The 22,639-nt window shown below is 39.7% G+C and overlaps 1 protein-coding gene and 1 pseudogene across 2 annotated transcripts in view; one reads left to right on the top strand and one right to left on the bottom strand.

The window, feature by feature from the left end:
- Positions 1 to 22,639, top strand: part of MYO1E (myosin IE) — a 247,820-nt gene that overhangs the window by 8,519 nt on the left and 216,662 nt on the right. The window lies entirely within an intron of this gene.
- Positions 9,661 to 10,748, bottom strand: LOC143656531 (bifunctional methylenetetrahydrofolate dehydrogenase/cyclohydrolase, mitochondrial pseudogene; annotated as a pseudogene).

The raw sequence follows: 22,639 nt of genomic DNA, 5'->3' as shown, positions 1-22,639 counted from the left end.
TAAAAAAATTTAAAAACAAGACGACTCTATTGGGTTATATACATATACAAGGGCTATATACATACATACACATATATATATAAGTGTATATATGTGTATATGTATATTTATGTTTAAAGTATAAACCCATGGATGCACACTAAATTCAGGCTTCTGAAGAGGAAAGGAGGGAGAGACAAGTGCTGGGATCAGTAAAGTAATTTTAACACTATTGGTAATGTTTTTTACTTGCTTTATATAAAAAAGATCTAAAGCAAACATGGTAAAATAGTATCTTTAACTCTAAGCTGGGCATACATGGATATTTCTTACGTTATTCCCTGTAGTTTCAATGTTTTTTCAATTAAGAAGAAAAAAATAGGTAAGCACACATTCTTCTTCATATAACTTTAGGACACTCACAGAGCCCTGAAGATCATTCCAAGAGTTGTAGCAAACATTGTCTTGAGGTGAAGGAAGTATGGTCAATTTGGGATCTGTGTCAGTTTACTTGATTGATAGTTGACATCCGATGTAATCAGTGGTGAGTCCCATGAGTGTTCTGTGGGTGCCATGCCATCTGGGATATGTCCCAGGATGTTCAATACAGCTTAGCATCTCTTAGTCACCTTTTCTTGCTCTGTTGTGTTTGTTAGCTTTCAATGTAATAAATCACCTCAAACTTGGTGGCTTAAGCAGTGAACATTTATTATTTCTTAGGATTCTGTGGATCAGCTGGGGCAGTTCTCGTCTGGGCTTGTTCACCTGCTGCCTGTGGTCAGCTGTTGGCTTGATTGGGGATGAGTGATCTCGGAAGGCCTCAGACATGTGTTTGGAAGGTGCTCAGTTTCAGCGGGGGCGATGGGTATGACTTGGCTATGTATATCTTGTCATAGCAGGCTAGTCCTGGCTTGTTTACATAGAAATAATCACAGATTCTTGGGAACAGGAAAAGAGCAACCGAGAACACCAAGCCCCACTCAACAAGTCTTTTTTAGGCCTCTATCTGCATCATGCTTTTATTTATTTATTTAATTTTATTTTTATTGAGAAATCTTTCACACACATACAGTCCATACATAATGGGCAATCATTGTCTCACAATGTCATCACATAGTTGTGTGTTCATCACCATGATCATTTTTAGAACATTTGCATCACTCCAGAAAAAGAAATAAAAAGAAAAAAAACTCATACATCCCATATACCTTATCCCTCCCTCTCATTCACCACTAATAGTTAAATGCACCCAATTTTTACCTTTTATCTCCCCCTATTATTTATTTATTTATTGTCTTTTTTTTTTTTTTACTCATCTGTCCATACCCTGGATAAAAGGAGCATCAGACACAAGGTTTTCACAATCACGTGGTCACATTGTAAAGGCTGTAGTTATACAGTCTTCTTTAAGAATCAAGGCTACTGAAACAACTGAAATCAACAGTTTCAGGTACTTTCCTCCAGACACTCCAATACACTATAACTAAAAAGGATAGCTGTATAATGCATAAGAATAACCTCCAGGATAACCTCTTGACTCTGTTCGAAATCTCTCCGCCCCTGAAATCTTATTTTTTCACATCTCTCTCTTCCCCCTTTTGGTTAAGAAAGCTTTCTCAGTCCCAGTATCATGCCTTCTTCTCTCCCATTGGCCAAAGCAAGTGCACGAGGAAGCCTAGAGGCAGTGTGAGATAGGCTTGGATTTAGTTGCCCAGCTTGACCTCTTCTCTTTCAGCTTTCTTTTATTTGATGAATAAATTGAGGCACAAATATTCAATGGTAGCTCCAACTTTTTCTGACTTTTCCTTGAATTCCATGTGTGAGAGAGAAGTCAGCCTTGTTCCTGTTAGGTCCACTGTTTTTTCCCCGAGCCATAAGGAATCGGAACAGCAGTTGTTTTGCATGGATGGAGACCCTGTATGATTCTAAAATTGCTGTTTTGATGAAAAAAAGTAAAAGCAGAAACTAATAAGAAGAAAACTCATTAAAAGGACTTAATGACTGACGTTAAAGGGAGCTTTGTAAAAATAACAAGCTTTTACGTAAGTCCACACTTAGCAGTGAATCATACCAAACCTGACTGGGCTGAATGGCCTGTGGGAACACAAGGGTGGAGCTCATGCCTTCCCAGGTGGGTCTATTACTGTTTTCTGCATCGTTCTCTTCTCAGTCAGCACTAAAAAGAGCTGTCCGTGTACAGAGAGATATTCCTCACACACAAAAAATAATTTTTTTCCTTGGTTAGAAGTCATGTGTTTTTTGAACTATACAATGGTTTCCAAAAGAACCCTATGTCAATTCTATATTCTGTGAGCCGTAGGTTGTGATATATGGTATGCTCCTCAATAGGATGTAAATTGAGTAAGAATAACTAAGCTTTGTGTAGAAGTCTCAAAAAATCCTTTAACCTATGAATCTTTCAACTCACCTTTTCTCTTTCTCTCTTTTTGTTTAATGAAAAATTTAAAACTACATCATTGAACTTCAACAATTGGAAATTCGTGGCCAATTTCGTTTACTCTGTTCTCACCTACCCTGGGTTTATTTTTAAGCAAATCCTAGATATCATATTTCACCCATAAATGTCTTGATAAGATATTGGCTTTATTTTTTTGGTACACAGGCTGATGATCAAACCCAGGTCTCTTGCATGGCAGGTGAAATTCTATCACTGAACCACCCATGCACCCAGTATATTGGGTTTTAAATAAAGCAAAACTTGTGCACCAACTACTCTTTGAGCTGGAAGAAGGGATCTGTCTCAGAGAACCAGACCTAGTAGCTTTCCTTTGACTTTGAACAGTAGGGGCTTTGCTTTACAGAATTATGTGGACATCTCCAGTCATTGAGGTGGCCTCTAAAACTTGGCATCCATCATTGTGTGTCCAAGGTGTGGTTGTAGGGCTGAGAGTGGTGGGGAGGCTCTTCCACTCTACTGTCTACTGTCGTCTACTCTGACACTGCTTTTAGGTGTGATGAGTAGGGTGAGCTCATGGTTAGCAGCCTTTTCATTCCTTCTCATATATACCTGTCTTATGGTGATAGCTATAAATTAATGCTTGTTTCCTTCCATTATTGGATGGCTTTAAGCATAGAATATCAAGATGAGAGGTGAGAGGTATGTCCTCCAGGATATGTGAAATTGTGTGTGAAGTTTATACTTATGCCCATATCGGCATCCCCCCCTGCCCTGGGAGGTCCCCAGCATCCCCAGATGACCCTCTAAGGTCCAGAGAGTTTAGGTGACCTGACCAAGGTGACCTGGCAAGTTAATGGTTGAGTTGGGTCTTAGAATACAAATCTCTTGACTTGCAGCCCAGGCATCCTGGTCCTAACCCTTCATTTCGCTGATGCCGAAATAGTTGCAAATCAAACATGCTACAGCATTAGAGAAAAGGGGGATTCAAAGTGATCCTTTGAAATGATTATTTTTGGTAAGATTTTCAGAGACACTAAACCAATTGATTAGTTAATGGGAGGCCACGGTACCTATTATTTACTCATAACTAACTTGATTTTTCAGAATAGTAATAAAGCATAAAATTTTTTCTATCTTCTTATGGATCACAAAGAGAAATAAGTCCAATACAGACTTCAAGTATAAATCAAGGACATAATGCTTTGACTTTATGTAAATAATTAAAAGCCTATTATTTCCCTGGAGAGTATTTAATCATAAAATTAATATTTACTAACTGAGGGCACATAATAAGAAGGAAATTGCTAGATTCCAATTTTTGAGGCTCTGGTTCTTATTCTCTAGAGCTAAGGCTTGGAACAGAAAAAAATTGGGGGAATTGGGATAGTCTCTTCTTTTCAGCTCTTTTTTTTCACCCCTCCACCTCCTAAGCCCTAACTAACTACATCCTTCAACTAGAGTTGTATTCCTTCCCGACAAGACCTCTCGCCCATCCTCCAAATTAAGCCTTCTTCTGGATGTGGGATGGTGAAGAGGAGGGCTGGAGAAGGCAGAAAATGTAGTTTGCATGTGCTCAGAAGTGGGGAGATTTAATTAAGGCTGCCAAAAGAAGGGGAGTTCTCTTTTCCTCCCACCTCCCTACCTCTTCTCTCTCCGACCCTGCTCAGCCACCTCTCCAAGCCATTATGGAGTACTGAGGTGTTATGCAGTTGTCTGCTCTACAGAGACAAAGAGGCACTGTCTTCTTTGTTTGGGGTTATGAATCAGTCTTCAATTTTTTTTCTTAAAAGCAGTTATATATTAGTATTATTTGGCAAAGATATATTTTATAACACCGAAGATGTCATGAATTGCAAGATTCCACCACTTTCCCTGTCCTCCGAATTCTGCTTTTACAGCATGGCCTCAGTCTACCTTTTTGCTTTGTCTTCCGCCTAGTTTGCCCAATCAAATTCGACCACTTGCTGCTCCCTCACAGGCTTGAATGTTCTCCACCTTCAGCTCCAGTGTGGCTAGAATCAGTTCCCTCCTCTTCCCCATCCCACTAGCTCAGCCCACCCCCTCATTCCACCTTCTTGGGTCCTCTTTCCCTCTTGAAAATCCCATGGCCCTTCATCTGCAGAGATCTTGTGATTGCTTATGCACATTTTATCTTTCCCTCTAATCAAAATCTTTGCGAAGTAGAAGCTTTTCTCATCTTTGGTATTCCAGCTCCAGCCTCCACCGCTCTGTTTAGTGAGTTGCCATGTGAGGTATATAAATCTCTTTTAAGACTTAATGAAAAAAAATACTTGCATTTCCTTCTGCTGTATGTGAGTATATATTCTTTTTTTTTCTTTTTAACTTTTTTTTTATTGTATAATATAACATTTACACACAAAAAAGCAGTAGTTTTCACAGCACTCTTCAACAAGTCATTACAGAACAGATCCCAGAGTTTGTCCTGGGCGGTGATATGAGTATGCATTCTTTAAAACTGCCCCCTACGTTGTTATGTTGGGACAAAAGTAGAGTGCAGAAACGCTGACATAGGGAAGCACTCGTAAAATCCACTCCGGTAAATTGCTCTTGGTTACTCAGCTAATGGAATGGAACAGGGAGGAGGGTGTCCCTGAAAGCATCCTCTGATTCAAATGTCACCGGAGCCTTTGATTTTAGTGGGAATAATGTAGTTTTCTGATCTAAGTGCCACTCTTCACTTCACTTGGCTTACCGTTTGGGGAGATGGGATGGTGAGGACAGGGAGGAGAAGAGGAATAGAGATATATAAAAGGGCACCTGAGGGCAGGGCACGGTGGCTCAGTGGCAGAGTTCTCGCCTGCCATGCCGGAGACCCGGGTTCGATTCCCGGTGCCTGCCCATGTTAAGAACAAAACAAAACAAAAAATGGGCACCTGAGAGCCAAACTACTCGCTCCTGGGAGGCAAGAATGCAGCTGGCCATTACTGTGTTTTTCCTTCACTCATCACACGGGTACAATTGAAATCAAGGCAACCACCCCGTCCCAGCTGTTTGGGAAACTGTGAAGATAGTTTTCCCAGGAAAACGGAATTGTTATATATGTCGCCAGTGGTTTTCACAATTCTAAATAGGCAAAGATAGAAGATGGAAGAAGGAACCTAAAAGAACTGAAATGGGCTCTTGCAATAGTTAACAATGTGCTTTTTATTGCATTTGGTTTTGAAGGACAGATGTTTGAAATTCATAGGTAATCCCAATACTATTAATTCCAAACTGTCCTTGTTACTGGAGAAAGGCAATAGATTCTTTTGCCCGATGCACTCAGTGACCAGTTCCTGAGACACCGGGGTTTCAAAGAGAGAAAGAAATTACTAGGTGTGTAGCAGGAGACCAGATGGCCTGTCAGCCCAGACTCTATCTCCCTGAACGGCAGTGATTCTGATAGTTTTATAGAATTGAAAGATGGGCAGGTTTTAAGATAATGAGCACAGTGACCCCAGATGATGCAATTAGAGGTGATTATTGAGCCATGTGCAGATTGATTACATGTTTAGTACACAGAGTATGTGTAAGAAAATGGTAGCCTTGCTATTATGATGGGCGTGATTGTTTTTTTAACATAACAACATACAAACACGAACATTCATACCATATGATCACTCTGTTCTTGGTATAATCAGTAACTCACAATATCATCACATAGTTGTATATTCATCTCCATGATCATTTCTTAGAATATTTGCATCAATTCAGAAAAAGAAATAAAAAGAAAAAAGCTCATACGTACCGTACCCCTCACCCCTCGCTCTCATTGCTAGTAGTTCCATCTACCCAATATATTTTAGCCTTTGTTTCCCCTATGTTTTCTCTATACCCCTTACCACTCCCTTTCATTGATCACTAGCATTTCAATATACTAAATTTATTTTAACATTTGTTCCTCTTATTATTTATTTATTTTTAATGATGGGCGTGATTTTTAGTATTATAATGAGATGTAACTGACTTGTGGGTTAAAGTCTAAGCTACTGTGCATGTCAGGGAGGCCCACTTTAGTTAGATCCAGTCTTTGTTATCAAGACAACTGTGGACTTGGGGTGGGTTACTTCTAGGCTGACCCAAGACTCTTCATTAATAACTATTAGGGGCTGTCTTGAGTGATTACTGAGACTCTAAAGTTGAAAAACTGGATGAATGAGTTCAGTTGAAGGTTAGTCACAAGGTTGTTACAATCACAGGGGCAGTAGATAAGGGCTGCACAATCATCATCAGAGATCAATGCAGCTGGATTACAATTTAGAGTTTTCAGGAATTTCCCTCTGTCTCCTTCAATATACCAGAAAGCAAAAAGGAATAGCTATATAGTGATTCAGTCATCAAAATCATCCCTTACATTCTAATTTCTCAGTTGCATTCACATGGAATCTTTGTACTGGTACTCACCAAGTAGTAACAAAAGGGACGAATTTGAACTCCGAAAATTTTTGAGTATATGGAGCAAGGAGTTTGAAGTGGCTTGTGGCACGAGTGAATGGAGGAATTGAGGCAAGTAAAGGGTCCTTCCCGCCAATGGGAAGCCTTGGGAGGGTTTTGAGAGATATTAATTCGTTAAATATTTGCTTGCTGTTCTGTCCTGCGAAGCTGTAAACACCTTAAGGGGACACTGTATCATGCTTGTTTTTGTATTTCCAAATCCTAGCACGATTGGCAAACCGAACCACTTAGGCCCTAATTAGGTGCTGGAAGGTGGAAGGCTGCCCAACTCAAGTGGGTGGCAGCAGGGCAGTCTCCAGTTTATGAGTGACAGAAGACAGCCCGTGGATTTAAAGCAGACAGTTAACGAATAACATGGAAATGTTTTTGTTTTGTTTTTCAAAGATAGAAATAGCCCCTTCAAGTAGAACCATTGGGGGTTCCTTTTGCATTTTATTTTAATAGAACAGGATATCAGCTCAACTCCCACTGAAGGCAGTGTGGGCAGAGGGAAGCTGGGTGGGCTGGAATGGCATGGCTCTCTCATTCTTTTGATTCTTAATGCCTCTTCATTTGAGACCTGAAGAAGTTAAGTAATCGCCACAGACCACACAACGAGTCCCTTCTTGTCCTTCCCCAAGGCAAAATGGAAAGGAAATTCATCGTGGCTCCTTTCTCTTAAAAGTTCCCAACTCCAAATGGAGCCATTCCAAATCAGATGCCCTCCTGTAAGGGGGGGCAGCAGCCTGTTTTACCTCGTTCTGCCAACCTAGGCCACTCTGTGGGTGCCACCCTGCTTTGGGGCTTTTCTTCTCTGATGGGAAGGAATGGTCAGGCTATTTTGATTGCTATAAAAGTTTACCACCAGATTTAACAGGCAGCATAAGAAGGTTTCCTCATTCAGCCATGTGGACCTTCAGAATGTATGATTTCTTGACAAAGTTGGTATCTGCTCCAGTTTAAGGGGGAGAATTTGCTGCCTTTTGTTTTTCCTTAAGCAGACTAACCACTCACCTGTCCCAAGTAGAACCTGGTTTTTCTGGAGATCAGATAGTCTCAAAGGAGACATGCTAATGGCTTAATTGGTTTGTTTATTTCCCTCGAATTCTGGGAGCTTTATTTGCATTGAGAGTGGAACTTTTCCCAAAGTGTCTTGGCATTTTCTTTGGTTTTGAATGGCTCTTAATGCTTGCTCAATTTTTGTTGTTGTTGTTGTTGAAAGATTGGTCAGCCCCTAGTGACAGGTGTGGCTTTCTCTAAGTAGTGGTTATTCTGGGGGATAGGATGGAGAAAGGGAGAGAATTTGTTTTCAAATTACATACACTCTATCTAAACACACAAAGCTGCAGCTTATTTTGGAGCCTGATATTTATGATGGCATTTATGCTCACTTGGCTCGCATATTTTAGTTTTGGGGGTTAAATGATAAATGTGTACAACGGGAGATGTTGATATTTAGCTGTATAAAAATGACGCATTTTACAAAGTTGTGGTTCGCTTTTCAAAATGTAGAAAATGTAGAGGAGATGTATTTCTTCACATATGATAGATAATTCCAAGTAAAAGACTATTCTGTTTTGTGTAGTTAATGTATTTTTATGTGGTCAGTGTAAATGAGTCGTTTTTTTTCCCCAGGACAAAGTGTTTTATTGAAAAAAAAGTTTTAATCAGAGAAGTCAGGTTAAATTCAATATTAACTCAAGCTCTTAAAAACGTTTTAGGGGCGGGCCGCGGTGGCTCAGCGGGCAAGAGTGCTTGCCTGCCATGCCGGAGGACCCCGGTTCGATTCCCGGCCCCAGCCCATGTAAAAAACAAATAAACAAACAAAATATAATAAAAATAAGAAAATGTTTAAAGATGTTTCCCTTTCTTCCTCCCATCCTTCCTTCCTTCTCTGTCTGTCTTTCTTTCCTTCCCTTCCTCCCTCTCTCTTTAAAAAAAAAAAAAAAAAACGTTTTAGTAAAAACTAACAGGTTCAAAGAGAAAACCAAATAGCTACTGACAACTCTTTGGTGGAAAAATAAGTTGCATACTTAAGCTGCCTTTTGATTATCGAGCCCAACTCTTTATCAGTTTAGTTTTTCAAAATACACCAAAGAAACCATCCAGATATTCTTTAGTAGTAAAAAATTCACCAATTAAGTTTAAAGATAGAGCAAGAGCCAAATATGACAACACACATGAATAATTTATATAACATAAGCCTTTTCAATCCCAGAAAACTCACATGGGGAGATCTCACTGAATAGTAACATCCATTAAAACGAGAGCTAATAGCAGGTAGAATCCTAAATGTTTTCCCACCGATTAAGCCACAAAATAGCAGTTTAGGATTATTATTAGTATGTAGTTTTTCTTCTTTCCCACCCAGTTGTTTTATTTAGATAAATCTGGCTATTGATGAATACATGTATAAATCTGGGTAATTTTTTCTTACCCAGTTGCTATCATTTCTTCCTGTTTACTGTTCCCTTGATTTTCTCTGCAATGTTTTTCCTCTAGTTTGACCAATTGAACCCAAGAGGTTTTGAACCTAATGTGGGTACCAGTTCTTATTGGAGTAGCACGTGGGAAATGCAATCCTAGAAAAGGCAAATTGTGAAAAATGCAGGGGCCTGACGAAGTTGAGCCTTCATTCGCCATGTGACAATGCCCCGTGGTGAACGTCTTCTCTTGGGTCCCAAGGCCCAGTAGGATACTGGTGTTCCCCCTGGATAAGAACTGTTTGTGCAAACACCCATCCATTTAAGCTTTCAACAAATACAAAGCACCATTTTAAGCCATTTCAGTAGAATAAAAAAAAAATACTGCGTTTCTATTGGCCTGTTTTACTTCCTGAACTGGCTTGGAAGACTGTTCATAAAAGAGAAGATAAAACAGCTAATGGTTGCTACTCCAAGCTCTTTGGATCTGCATTTCCCACTCACCTTCAAGCCTTAGCAGCAATAATGGTTTTCGTCATCAGCATGACCACTGTCATGGGACCGACGTCCCCAGGGACTGGTGTGATGTAACTGGCTTCCTTTCTGACTTCTTCAAAGTCCAAATGTCCAACCAATTTGGGCTTAGAGGTTGCAAGATCGTAACTGTTTATTCCCGTTATCAATGATTGCTGCTCCTTCCTTGATCATATCTGCTATGATCAGATTTGGAATGCCTCCAGCGGACACCACAACATCTGCAAGAATTGTATGTTTCTTCAGCTGCTCTTTGGGAGCATAGGGATGAGATATTTTAATGGTGGCATCACCTCCAGGACGTTCATGTGCCTCATCTGTGGGCAGCATCATAGCAATGGGCATTCCAACATTCTCTGACCTTCCGGCCGCAATCACGTTCTTCCCTAGTGTTGGAATTCCAGTTGGTTTCATTATTTCTCACAAACCCCATGGGGTAGCGGGCAGCATGGAATACTGGCCCAAACACATCTGCCCTATGTTAGTGACATAAAAACCATCAACATCCTTGTCTGGAAACAGCATTGCAGACTTTTCTCTCCTCTATGTGCTCTGGAAGAGGCAGCTGAACAAGGAGGCCATCTACATTGCCGTCGTTATTTAGCTTATTGATCAAACTCAACAATTCTTCCCCTGAAATCGAAGCAGGTTTCAAAATCGTTTCACTGGTGATTCATTCCCACAGTCCGCGGCTGCCGTGGTCTTGTTGAGGAGGCAGGAGTGACCGGCGAGATTCTCATCAGCCAGAACCACGCCAGATGCTAGAGGCCACCACTGTTCCATCTCCCGCCACACTTCCTGCTTGATCTGCGGGGCCGTTGTGTCTCTCCAGAAATAATAGCTTCATCTCAAACAGCTGAGGGATGGAAGGGGTGATGGCGGTGGTGGCAGCTCTGCACCAGCTGGACCGGCCACACAGGCCAGCGTGGACACAAGAGCGTGCGGGAGAAATGAATCATTTTTAGATCAAATAATGGTAAAATACACGAGGACACCATTCTTAATGTAGTATGGAATCTGACTTTTAGGGGAGGAAATGTGAGTTGAAAAAGCCTAATACATTGATTTTGGCTAAATGTAGTGTACCTTGAATGGGTTTTCTTAGAAAAGAAATAATTCCTTTCCCTGAAAATTGTTGGTTGGGTATTTCAGAGCTGGGAAGACGTATAATAGATCTTATTGTAGTAAATCACTCAGACGAGTACAGAATAATGCTATTTTTGAAGTGTCTGTAATCATGCAGGTTACATGATGATGAATAGTGTCCCTTCCAGTACCTGAGCGTGTTCTGTGGTTTGCATTCTCAGTCATTCCTGCTTAAGGACTTAGAACATTTTTTAGGGGGAGGAGAGATGTGCTTCCATGAATCTCATTGAAGAGAAGAGGATCTGCTGTTGGAACTAATAATTACTGAGGACCCACTCTAAATGTTTTGTCCATCTGGCCTTTGAACCTCCTTTGAAGTGGATATTATTATTTTCCTTAGTTTACAGAGGAGGAAACAACAAATGAGCTGGTCTAGGTCACCCATCTGAGAAGCGGCACAGGGAGATTTAAATTCTGGGTTACCTGAATTGAAGTCTGCTTTGGAGAGGTGCTGTCTGTTCCTAGACACATACATTTTCAAGTTGCCGGTCCATGGACCAGTGGCATGGGCATCACTTGGATGATGTTAGAAATGCAGAACTCCCCGCCCTATCTGGGGTTCAGACTTTGCATATGAACAAGATCCCTAAGTGATTGGAAAGCACCAGTGCACAGGAACACTGTGATTCAAGCAGTGACTCCAGAGGAAGCTTGGAGGAAGACAGGACTGTCTTCCAAGTACAGGAATACAACCAACCAGTCACTCCCAATTATCCTGCTCAAGCGAAAACTAAAGGGCAATGCTTAGAACAGGATTGAGGGAAAATTTTCCTCTTAGGCAACTCTGAAGTCACACTATGCTTAAGTGGGTGCATGGAACAGGTGATTGTCTATCCTGCAAGTCTTCACCATGGATGCTGTTAATGTCAAATTGGCTCCCATTACTGACCTCTCTGAGCTACATAATTGTTTTTGATACAACACTGGGTGTTTGTCAGATAATATCACCTCATCGTGACCGAATCTATCAGATCCTCTCCTCAAAAGGCTGAGAGCAGATTTGTCAAATTAAAGCAGGAAGAAAGAGATCCAGATTGAAGAACATCAATACCACAAAAGTAGAGAAGGGCACTGAACAGATCCCAACCTGTTAGCTACCAGAACACTCCATCTTGGGACTGGAGAAAGTGCTCTTTACTTTTTCCCCCTAACTGACTTTCCTTCGAGAATTCCCTGATTATGTCACTGGCCCTCCCTTTTCCCCAGGCATCTACGTTTCTCATTCTTCTCCCAGGCAGCCTTCTTTTTCTTTCTCAGCCCTGTGTGTTTGTCTTCACAATGCTTTCTCTTTTCACAGCTGTCACCCCAGTTCGAATCTGCTTTGTCACAAACTGGGATCATCACAAGGGTTTATTAAGTGGTCTCCCAGTTTCACTCTCCTCCCCTGTAATTCATCAGAAACAACGTGGCCGGAATCATTTGCACATGTCACAGTCACTCAAAACCTCTCAGTTCCTACTGAAATTAAACCCATTCACAAGCTGCCTCCGTCCAGTTCTATTTCCCATTAGACTTAGGTTATGTAAGCTCTTTAGGGCAGGTTGAGTGCCTTGCTCACTGCAAATTTGGTCCTAGCATACTGCCTGTACACGATAGGTTCCCAATAAATATTGATTGAATGAATGAGCTGATTCCCTTGGCGATTTGAGTCTTTGGCTTGAATCCCCTTCTTGTTCAGGCCATTTTCCATGACTGGACTCCTTTCCCTTCCGTGCCATTTACCTGAATCCTTTGAGGCCCAACTAAATGAAGCCTCATTTCCTAGAAAACCTTGCTTTAACTCCCCCCTTTTTCAAATCATAGCCCTTGCTATCATGGAGTTATATGTTAGTTACTTAATTATATAAAATCTCACATTCCTATTTGTGTACATCTTATTGGTCATTTGATTGCCCATTTGAGGTCACAAATGACTTACATTTCTTTATACTCCTCAGAATTTACTGTTTCCCTTTGGTTTTCCCATATACTTTTCTGCCCTCGTCAGTCTGCAGCTCTCTTCCAGAACGTGGGTTGGGTATTTTGGTTAGTTATGGATCAGGTTTCCCCTTTCCTGCTCCCTTTCTTTTCCCTTCCCCCCAAAATAATTCATCCTGTGAACAGGCACAAAAGTATCTGCTTCCCCTTTGTGTCTTCCAAAGTTTGTTGAATGAAGGGTGCTATAAACATGGTCCAATTGGATTTTATCAACGTTATTGTTCTTCGGCTCAGTTCTTGGAACTCCCATTTCTGAACTTGTGTGGGTGAATGATCATAGTGACGCTGTGACTCCCGTTAGAGTGGAAAGGTGGGGCCAGAGTCTGCCTGGTAGACCTGGGAAGAGGGGCCCGTCCCTCCTACCCCACTGTCTCCTGGAATCGAGTAGAACAAATCATTTAACTCTGTGTACTTTGATTTCATTATTAAAAAAAAAAACAAGAGTAGTGCCTTCATTTTTCTAGTAGCTTATATTCACTTATTTAGTGGTGATATATTGAAAATAAAAAGAAAATTATATAATGCTTTGGATCCTATCATTGAGACTATGTAAGGTACTACAAACTTGTTCAAGTCCTGACTCATGAACCTTCAGGAAAACCATAGCATTTGTCTCCAGTCTTCTAACAGATTATATCTGAAAGAGTTGTCTGTTGTCTATTAAGGAGAATTCTTCAAAAAATGAAATCAATTGGTTAAGGTCTAAAACGTTTCAAGGAAAGAGATGCATCTCTGCTTGACCTGCCCAGCTATCAACGTTCGCATGCACTGGTTTGGGAGGTATGAATGGCAGGTGGAGATGCTTCAGATTTTGCTTTGCAGACAGTGGTAGGCCCCATCACAGAGACTAGAAATCGCAGAATGAAATGAGTTAGTAATGATGTATTCATGGAATTTGGGCAGGGTAGTTTGCCTATTTGAAATAGTTTTGGCAAAAATTCTCATCTCCCTCCTTAGTGGACAGGCAATTCAAAGGCTTATTGCCTTTGAATTTTCTGCATAGAGTGAGTTCAGGTCACCCTTTTGCACATGGTGACGTGTTCACGGTGCATTATCAGAAGTGGGAGAAGGACACTGTTTTCTCTTTAACCCTTGGCTGAGGGAAGCACAGGCTTATCTAGGTGCATGCTAAACACATGCCTATATCTGTTTCATAAGCAGTATTACAAATCTTCTGTTAGAAAATTATCATTACAAGTAGAAATTGTAAGAGACAAATGTATGTATACTTAGATGTTCATATGCGAATTTTTGGGGGGAAATGAACTAATTAAATAATAATTAACTACTAAACAAAATAAGGTTTCAAATCATCCTTTTTTTTCTTTTCTCTGCTTTGGTACCTTCCCACTGTGCCGAAGTATTGGACTGGTCTCAATCCAAGCTTAGAATTACCTGGGGAGCTTTAAAAGGTACCAGTCTCTGGACTCTTTTCCTAGACCATTTGAAATGAGAGTCCTTGGGGCTGGAACCCAGATACGTATAATACTTTTAAAAGCTTCCTGGGTGATTTCTAAATGCAGCCAGGATTAAGAGCCAGTATGAATAGATATTCAAGAAGTGTTGGCTGTGCCATCATTCGGCACAACACCAAATGCAAGCCGATCAGGAAGTTTTTTTTTGCTGTAAATCACCCTGCTTCATGTAACTTATGAGTTGTTTTGTTTTGTTTTAAATGGGTGATGGAGGGAATTTATTTAATACAACTGACTCCTGTAAAACAGAGTCTAGTTCCTAGGGGATTTTTAAAAAAAGGGGGAACCTTTGCGTAAATAGCACCTGCGAACCTTCAATGACAGCAAGACTGTGGCAGCCTGGCTACTGCTTTGCATTTGAAATCCTCCTGCTCATTACCCACTTTGGTTCTCGTTTTGAGACCAGAGGCCCCCAAAACATGACAGGGCATCAGTCACTTGGGGAGGTGACTCAGTAGGTTTGGGATGAGGTTCAGGAATCTGCCACAAGGGGTTCAAGGTCATTCTGCTGGGAAAACAGATAGTTGAGAACCTCTGTTTGTTAAAAATGCTGTGGATCATATCAGAGGCAATAGCCTTCTTTGTCTCCAAATTATATAATTATATACATATTTCCCACATTTTTTCCCCAGAACTTTTATGTATTTTTAAGAATTTAGCTCCTTAAATTATCTGTAATTTGCTTTTTTGTGTGAGGTAGGGCTATCACTTTTTCGAGATGGACAGTTTAAGCAAACTGTCAAAGTTAAAGTTGAGAACACAGGTTATCAGGACATGAAAAGAGAGTTAATGGTCCTAGAAATAATTTATTCCATAGCCCATTCTTTGTCCTCTGTTATGAAATGCCACCTCCACCATATTTTAAAGTCACATCTGTAATTTGCTTCTGGCTCTTCTGTTCTACTGATGCTTTTTTTCTATTCCTGAACCATTTACCAGTTCACACTGTTTTAATGACCTCATTTAACAGTATGTTTTTATATTTGTTTGGGTAAGACTTCCCTCACTATATTCCTTTTTAAATGAGTTCTTGGCAATTCATATTCATTTATGCTACCAGATAAAATTTAGAATCACCTTGTCAAAGTTTCAAAACAAAATTCTTTAGAACTCTGGTTGGAATTGCGTGGAATCTATAGAAGAGTTTGAAAAGGTGAGCATTTTTATAATTGTCTTTAATCCACAAATATGGCATCCGTCTCCATCAGCTTTTCTTTTAGTGCCGTGAATAAACCATTATGCTTTCCTTTATACAGTTCTTTCACATTTCTTATTAGGTTTATCATGTACATTTTATAAATTTTGTTCCTAGTAGGAATGAGAGATTTTTCTGTAACATTGTCTTTTGAAAATATTAATAACGTCATTCATATTTTGTTCTTATAACTTATTGGCCATCATGTCTCAACCCATGGCATTATAATAAGAATCTCATTTATTTAAGTTTTCAGGGATTGTAGATTCTGGTTTATCCCGTTAACAAAAAACTTCTGTTGATAAAAAAAAGAAATAATTTTCCCTCAAATATCTTAGCGCACACTTTAAACATTTTTACTGTAGTAACATATAATTTCAACACAAAGTTTCCTATTTTAATAATTTTTGCTTTCATGTGTGCAGCTCAGTGATACTAATTCACAATATTGTGCTACCATCACCATCATCCATTATCAAACTTTTCATCACCCCACACAAAAGCTCTGTACCTGTCATGCAATAACTCTCCTTTCTCCCCTACTCTCAGCCCCTAGTAACCTGTAATCTACTTTCTGTCTCTCTGCCTTTGCTTATTCTAGGTATTTTATATAAGCAAAATCACACAATATTTGTCCTTTTGTGTCTGACTTATTGCACTCAACGTGTTGTCTTCAAGGTTCAACCATATTGTAGCATGTATAAGAGCTTAATTCCTTTTTCACAGCTGAATAATATTCCATGGCATGGATATACCACATTTTGTTTATCCATTCATCTGTTGATAGAAATTTGGTTTGCTTCCACCTTTCGGCTATCGTGTGTCCTAACGGTTGACTGTTTGAGTCCCTGTTTTCGGTTATTTAAGGTATAAGCCTCAATGTGGAATTGCTGGGTTATATGGTAGTTCTGTGTTTCACTTTTTGAGGAAATAGCAAACTATATTCCATAGTGGCTGCACCAGTTTACATTCCCACCAGCAATGCATGAGGGTTCCTGTTTCTCCTCGTCCTTACCTACACTTATTTTCCATTTTTAAAATAATAGCCATCCTGGTGGTTATGAAATGATAGTGACACTCCTGAAAGAGTGTCTCGGCCATTGGGTCATCATTCTGAAGACTCAGAGCGGCAGCAGGAGCAGAAGCTGGGGTGAACGTGTTCGGTAGTGGGTCACCCTTTAGCTCATGTTTCTGAATAAATACCTGCTGCTAGTGGGCCAGTTGTTGGTGACGCATCACCTCCTTCTAAAGGTCAAGAAAGCACAGCACCCACTTGAAAGTAAAGGGAAGAAAGCAATATGTTTTTTTATTTGTTTCTTTCTTACTTTTGCTTGGGCAGGCACTGGGAATCGAACCCGGTTCTCTGGCATGGCAGGTGAGAACTCGGCCTCTGAGCCACTGTGGCCCCCTCAAAAGCGATGTTTTAACCAGGATTTTACTATATGCTGAGCAGAATGAGATAAGAAGTGGTAACCAGGCTTGTGTTTGTAATCCCAGTCAGAAAAAAAAAAATGACTCCAGGAATCAAATAATTTTAAGAGCAAATTATATAAAAGTTTTCCAAGCTATAAAGTGATACTCAGGTGTGTCAGGAAGTTCTATCTCCATGTGTTTAGCTACATTTGAAGGACTTCCAGAAAATCAGAAATGCATTGTTTGAATAAAATCTGGTTTACCTACCACAGAATTCTTGTCATGACTTTAAAGGAAGCGTAACCTGGAAGCAGAGGAAACTATGAGATACTGCTTTAACCCAGAAACTTATCCAAATTATGAATAACTCACAAAAAGCTTGGGGATTTGGGTAACTTGTGAATGTGGCATCTACTCATAGCATCTGCAGGCTAACTACCCTTTCATTGTCCTGACACGGGCATGGGAGAAGTTGATGTTTCCTCTTTACATCTCGTCTTTCCTCAACTGTCTTGTATCACAGGAAATAAAAAATAAGTTAGGCAGTCTGATTTTCTGACAACAATATAAAAGCTAAAGCTAAAAGGGAATGTTTAACCAATTGGTTTCAAACAAGCTAGTGAATCAAAAGTTTTATGTGCAAGGAAATAATCATCTGTATAACCATGAAATTGTTTTTCCCACCCTCATATTTTCACATTCTACTTTGTTGTCATGAAATAACATGTTGCATATTGATTTTTTGTTTAAAGAACAGGTTAAAAAACTAGAAAAAATATATATTATGTGTGTGTGTATCTGTGTGTGTATCTCTCTCTCTCTCTCTCTCTCTCTCTATATATATATATATATATATATATATGCATTTCTTTACTGGAAGGAATAAAGGAAAAAGAAAGTTACAATTGGAGACTTCCTGATATAGAACTGACTTGGAATTCCTGGAACTAATATTTTATTTAGGAGCTTTGATTCTGTGTTCAAAAGTGTACTTAGGCGTCAAGATGGTTTTGCTGTGAGTTTTGTAACACATCTAAAAGACCAAGACTTCTTCTAATAAATAGTTCCAGAGCAGAGGAAAAAAATTCGGATTTTTTTCCCTATGAGATTAATAAACCTTAATTTAAAACACTGGAGAAGGATGATACAAGAAAAGAAAACTAGAAACTAATTTCTTGCATTACCATGAACACCATTCATTTTAGAATTCTTGAGGTAGAAAGAATTTTGGAAACTTTCAGACTAATCCTGCCATTTTGGGGGTGAGAAAATTGAAAGTCAGAGTGACAGTGTGTGTTGTCTAAGGTCACACAGTTTATTGTCGCTATCCACCAAAGTTTCCCGAATCCAAGTTTAGGAAGGGCTGTTTTTCGACTCTGCTGAGTCAGAACAGAGCCTCTCTCAGGGAGGGGAGGGAATTAGCAGTGAGGACGTATGGCCACGACAGGCTGTATGCTCACGTTTACCCACTAAGAAGATTTCTCTCTCTCCATTTCTCAGAGGAGAGAGCTGAGACATAGGGAAGCTAAATAACCAGCGTGCACTGAGAGTCAAACCTGGGTCTGTAGCTTTGCTTTTTAATGCTACTTCCCTCTTGCAACGTTCTGCACTTTGCTAAAGATTTTTCGAATTTAAATACTTAAGCTGCCTTTGTGATCAGTCAGCCTGTCTGTGGATCCCTTCCTGATTGCTTCACGGAAAGAGCTTCCCTTGGGCTCAGCATGCTTAATACATTGTGGTTAGAAATCCCTTACTTTTAGGGAGAAGACTCCACTGCCTTCTTAGTCAAGCCTCTTTTTTCCTCATTGTCTTTTTTGTTTTTCTTCATAAAAAGTTAAGCATTTTGGAAAATAACCCCAAATAAATTACTTGAACTTATTGTGTAAGCTATGTTTAAATTCCTTCAATATGAAAGCAAATAAATGGATCAAAAGGAAAAAGAAAATGATGTGCTAGCTCGGGTTCTTGGTCCTTTAGTACCCCATTGATCTGTCTTGCCTATTGACTGGCTGCTCTTTATGGCTGCTTGTTTTTATTGAATTTAAATATTATGTTCTTTTAAGATTTCTTAAATACCTCCTTCCTGATTTTATTCCAAAATAAAAATCAAACATTATGAAGCTCACTATAATTCTAATTTAAAATGTGCAAGTAAACTAGAAGGAAAAAAATAGTAAAAGGGAAAAGATACCCCAGAAGATGCAAACACTTGCAAAACTGATTGTAAATATGAGCCAGACTGTCATTTGATGCTATACAAGGTAAAAAGCGCAGTGAATGAGGTCAAAGGACAGTCCAGGTCTCGCCTTCTCCTATCTTGAACATTTCCTTCCTCCCTCCAATATGTCACAAAAGTGAGATTAAAGAAAACATAACATGAACACAGCATTTCATAGACATTGTACATCACTGAACACAGTACTTTATGTGAAAGGTTTTCTTTAATTGGAATGTTAGGACTTTATGTGAAAGGTTTTCTTTAATTGGAATGTTAGGCTGGAATAAAAAAAATTCTTATAGAGAAGCCCTTCAGTGAGTTAAATATGAAGGCAGAACCGCCCCCTCATCTGTCAGCCTTTAGATTTGGCATGGCCCATCGCCCCTTTGTTTTTCCACGTCACACCTCTTGCTTCTGTGCTCATGTCTAAATATCCTTGATGCTGAGTTTGGAGCCCCACTTACTCTGAAGAATAAAACCTCTTTTGAGTTTGAAGAAAGATATTTTGCAAATACAAATATATTTAATCCCATGTAACAATAAGTTCAGTTTACACTGAATTATATTACACATATTCTTAATTTGCTTGTCATATATTCAGATTGCAACTTTCTCCAGTTGAGGATATTTAGGGGAAAGAAGAAAAGAAACTGGAAGTTGGGTATAGGAAGGAGAGAGAAAATGGGTGACAGAACAACAATATTAGAGAAAATGAATAAAAATAAAGAACCCTGTGAAAAGGGAGCCCAAAGTCCCTAGAATTGGATCTGTGTCAGTGGGCTGGGATTTTGGCCTAGAGGAAAGGGTGCTATAACTCTAGGAATTTGGGGAATGGACCCAAGAAACACCAGCTCCGCAGTATAGAATAGGTTATGTCAATGGTTTTCCTCCTTGAGTAACCAAGTTACCTTTTATTTCTGGCTCCATTTGGGAACCTGAAGGGAACCTCCAGATCAGTTTAACATTTGGATAGTGAACCAGGCATGGGGAAAAGTCTCTTATTACACATAAAATCTACATCCAAGCACAATGAATTCACAACCATTTATTAGAACTGCTGGAGAGGAAGACCCCAAAAGGTTTCCATCTATATCTAGGGATGATAAAATGGAAGTTAAGAGTTTAGTTTGCCTTATTGCAAATGTAAGATCTACAAAAATGCCATTAACATTTTCTTTATAGGACGCTGTCTTTATTATTTTAGTGTCTATTAAAAATGGTTATGAGATTTTCATAGTTTTACATCCTGGCCTTGGTCCTCAAGCTGTTTCTTTCTCCATAGATTCCTATATTCTTTGCCACACGGGTGTTAGGAAATCTGGCTTCTCCTGCCTGGGGGAAGTGCTCACAGATTAGAGGGGGTTGAAACTCCCCTTCCCTCTTTGCCTAGGTCAGCGGGCTACGGGGTCACAGCTCCAGCACCCCTGCCCTGTAGATTTTGAGAAGCAGAGTTGGCCCAACATTTTCAGGGAGAACCCGCAGGGAAGGTGCTCTAAGCCACAGAGGAAACAATTTTCTCTCTGTTCTGGCCGTCCTAATTCTGCAGATGATTTCCCTTGTAGATTTTAACACATACAGTCATCTCAATGACCAATAGGTTGAAAAGAACAGAAAGTTTGCCAGGCAGAGACCTGGGGAGTCAGGAATTTACTGAGTGCTGTGCAAGACATTTTAATTCCTTTTGGAGGAAAATTGCAACACTGACCTATTTTAATTGGCTATTATAAAAGAATTCTGTTAATGAAAATAGAAGTTCGATTGTAAATAGAAGGGACTATCAAATTCCTAAACCATCGATTAATTTTTTTTTTCAAGCTTAAATAAGTCCACATGCTTTTGTCTTGCAATGCAATTGTTGCTACGGGGCCACTTGACTTACACCTAGTAGCTGAATCGGCAAATACCACAGAGTTTACTTCTTCCAAGAGGATTTAGTTTGATTAATTTACACTCTTGGGTGACATTTTTCAGCTGAGTAGGAGGAAGAAAATGAGCTTAATTTAACCACATTAGCCACATCATGGATGGGGAAACACAGGGAGTATGTTTAAGTGATTTGCCTTAATACTTAAGCGAAGATGTTTCTAAGCTTAGGTGTTACCCTGTCCCATAAGAACTTTATAAGCAAGATGTTTTAGGCTATGGTAGTTTGAATGTTCTTTTATGTCTGGTACTGCAGCCCTAAAGCTCTATTTTCTGCCAAATGTGAAATAGTAGAGCAGAATAAAACCATGTGCTTTGCATTATGAGAATTATATCTAATGCGTGGTCATGTTTAGAAAAATCACGAGCTAGTTCACCATTGGTAGATGTGGATGACAGCTCCGTATCTGAACAAAATTGGCTTCATCATAATTGCCTGTCCTTTATGTGCTTTCTTTTCAGGCCTGTAGTAAACTCGATTTGGCTATACTTAAAAACTAGTCAGTGGAAATTTAGAGTATAAGGCCCTGGTTTCCGTCATTGCCCTGGTGTTCTCGGAGCAATTCCCACAGTTTTCACATCTGTAAAATGGAAATGTTCATTATATTCATAACAATAAACTCATAGGGTTTAACAGCCTCATAGGGCCATTATCGGAAACAAATGAAGTAAATTATCTGTAAGTGTTTTGTAGAATATAGACGATTTAATAATTGTAAGGGGATTTTATATAGACAGAGGTTTCCTTAGAAAGTAGGTTCTTGCAGGGTGTGTTATATGAATACCTGGAGGTACCAGGGACTTTTTCAGATGGTCCAACACCTGTCCAAAATTCAAGTCCTATTAAAAATCCATAGTTTTCAAAAATGAAAGAATTACCATGGTATTTTGAGATCGATATGTAAAGGGACATAAACAAACATCAAATGAGATTTTGAATCTAGGAGAAAATCTCCTTGCTTTTCTTTTTCTTTTTTGGTATTTACTGGGTGTCATGGGGGTGGGTGTAGGAGTGGCAGGTAGGAGTCCTTGCAGGACCACCCTTTTACATGGCTGAAGAGGCCCCCAAACCACAGGCAGGAGTTCTTACTTTTGAAGGGTCATCATTGTGTGTGCAAGCAGCTCTGTGTCTATTCTAAAGGACGCTTGGAATACTCCTGCAGATGATGAGGTCCACAGCATGGTTTCAAGTGATATAGGTCCTGTTCCACTATTCTCAGGGAGTTATTTGAATTTATTAGTTTTTCTTTCCATCGTGTCTGCCAAAGTTTACAAATGCTCTGGGTATTTAGCAGCAGCCATTCTTCTCTGGTGCATGAGGTATAATACAGTCTAAATGTAACTGCCAAGCAGGTAAGAAAACTTTGTGTAGGACCTCAAAGAAATCTGGGAGCAAACCTGGCCAGGCCCCTGCTCTGCTCCTTTTCCAGCCCTGGCCATCATGTGGCTTGAGCAAAGAACAACAGCGAAGAGCAGCCCTTGATGCAGAGCCAATGGGTTTTT

The sequence above is a fragment of the Tamandua tetradactyla genome, chromosome 14, assembly GCF_023851605.1.
Source record: "Tamandua tetradactyla isolate mTamTet1 chromosome 14, mTamTet1.pri, whole genome shotgun sequence".
NCBI lineage: Eukaryota > Metazoa > Chordata > Mammalia > Pilosa > Myrmecophagidae > Tamandua > Tamandua tetradactyla.
Note: the sequence above shows the minus strand (reverse complement) of the source record. Positions and strands in the feature narration are given on the sequence as shown.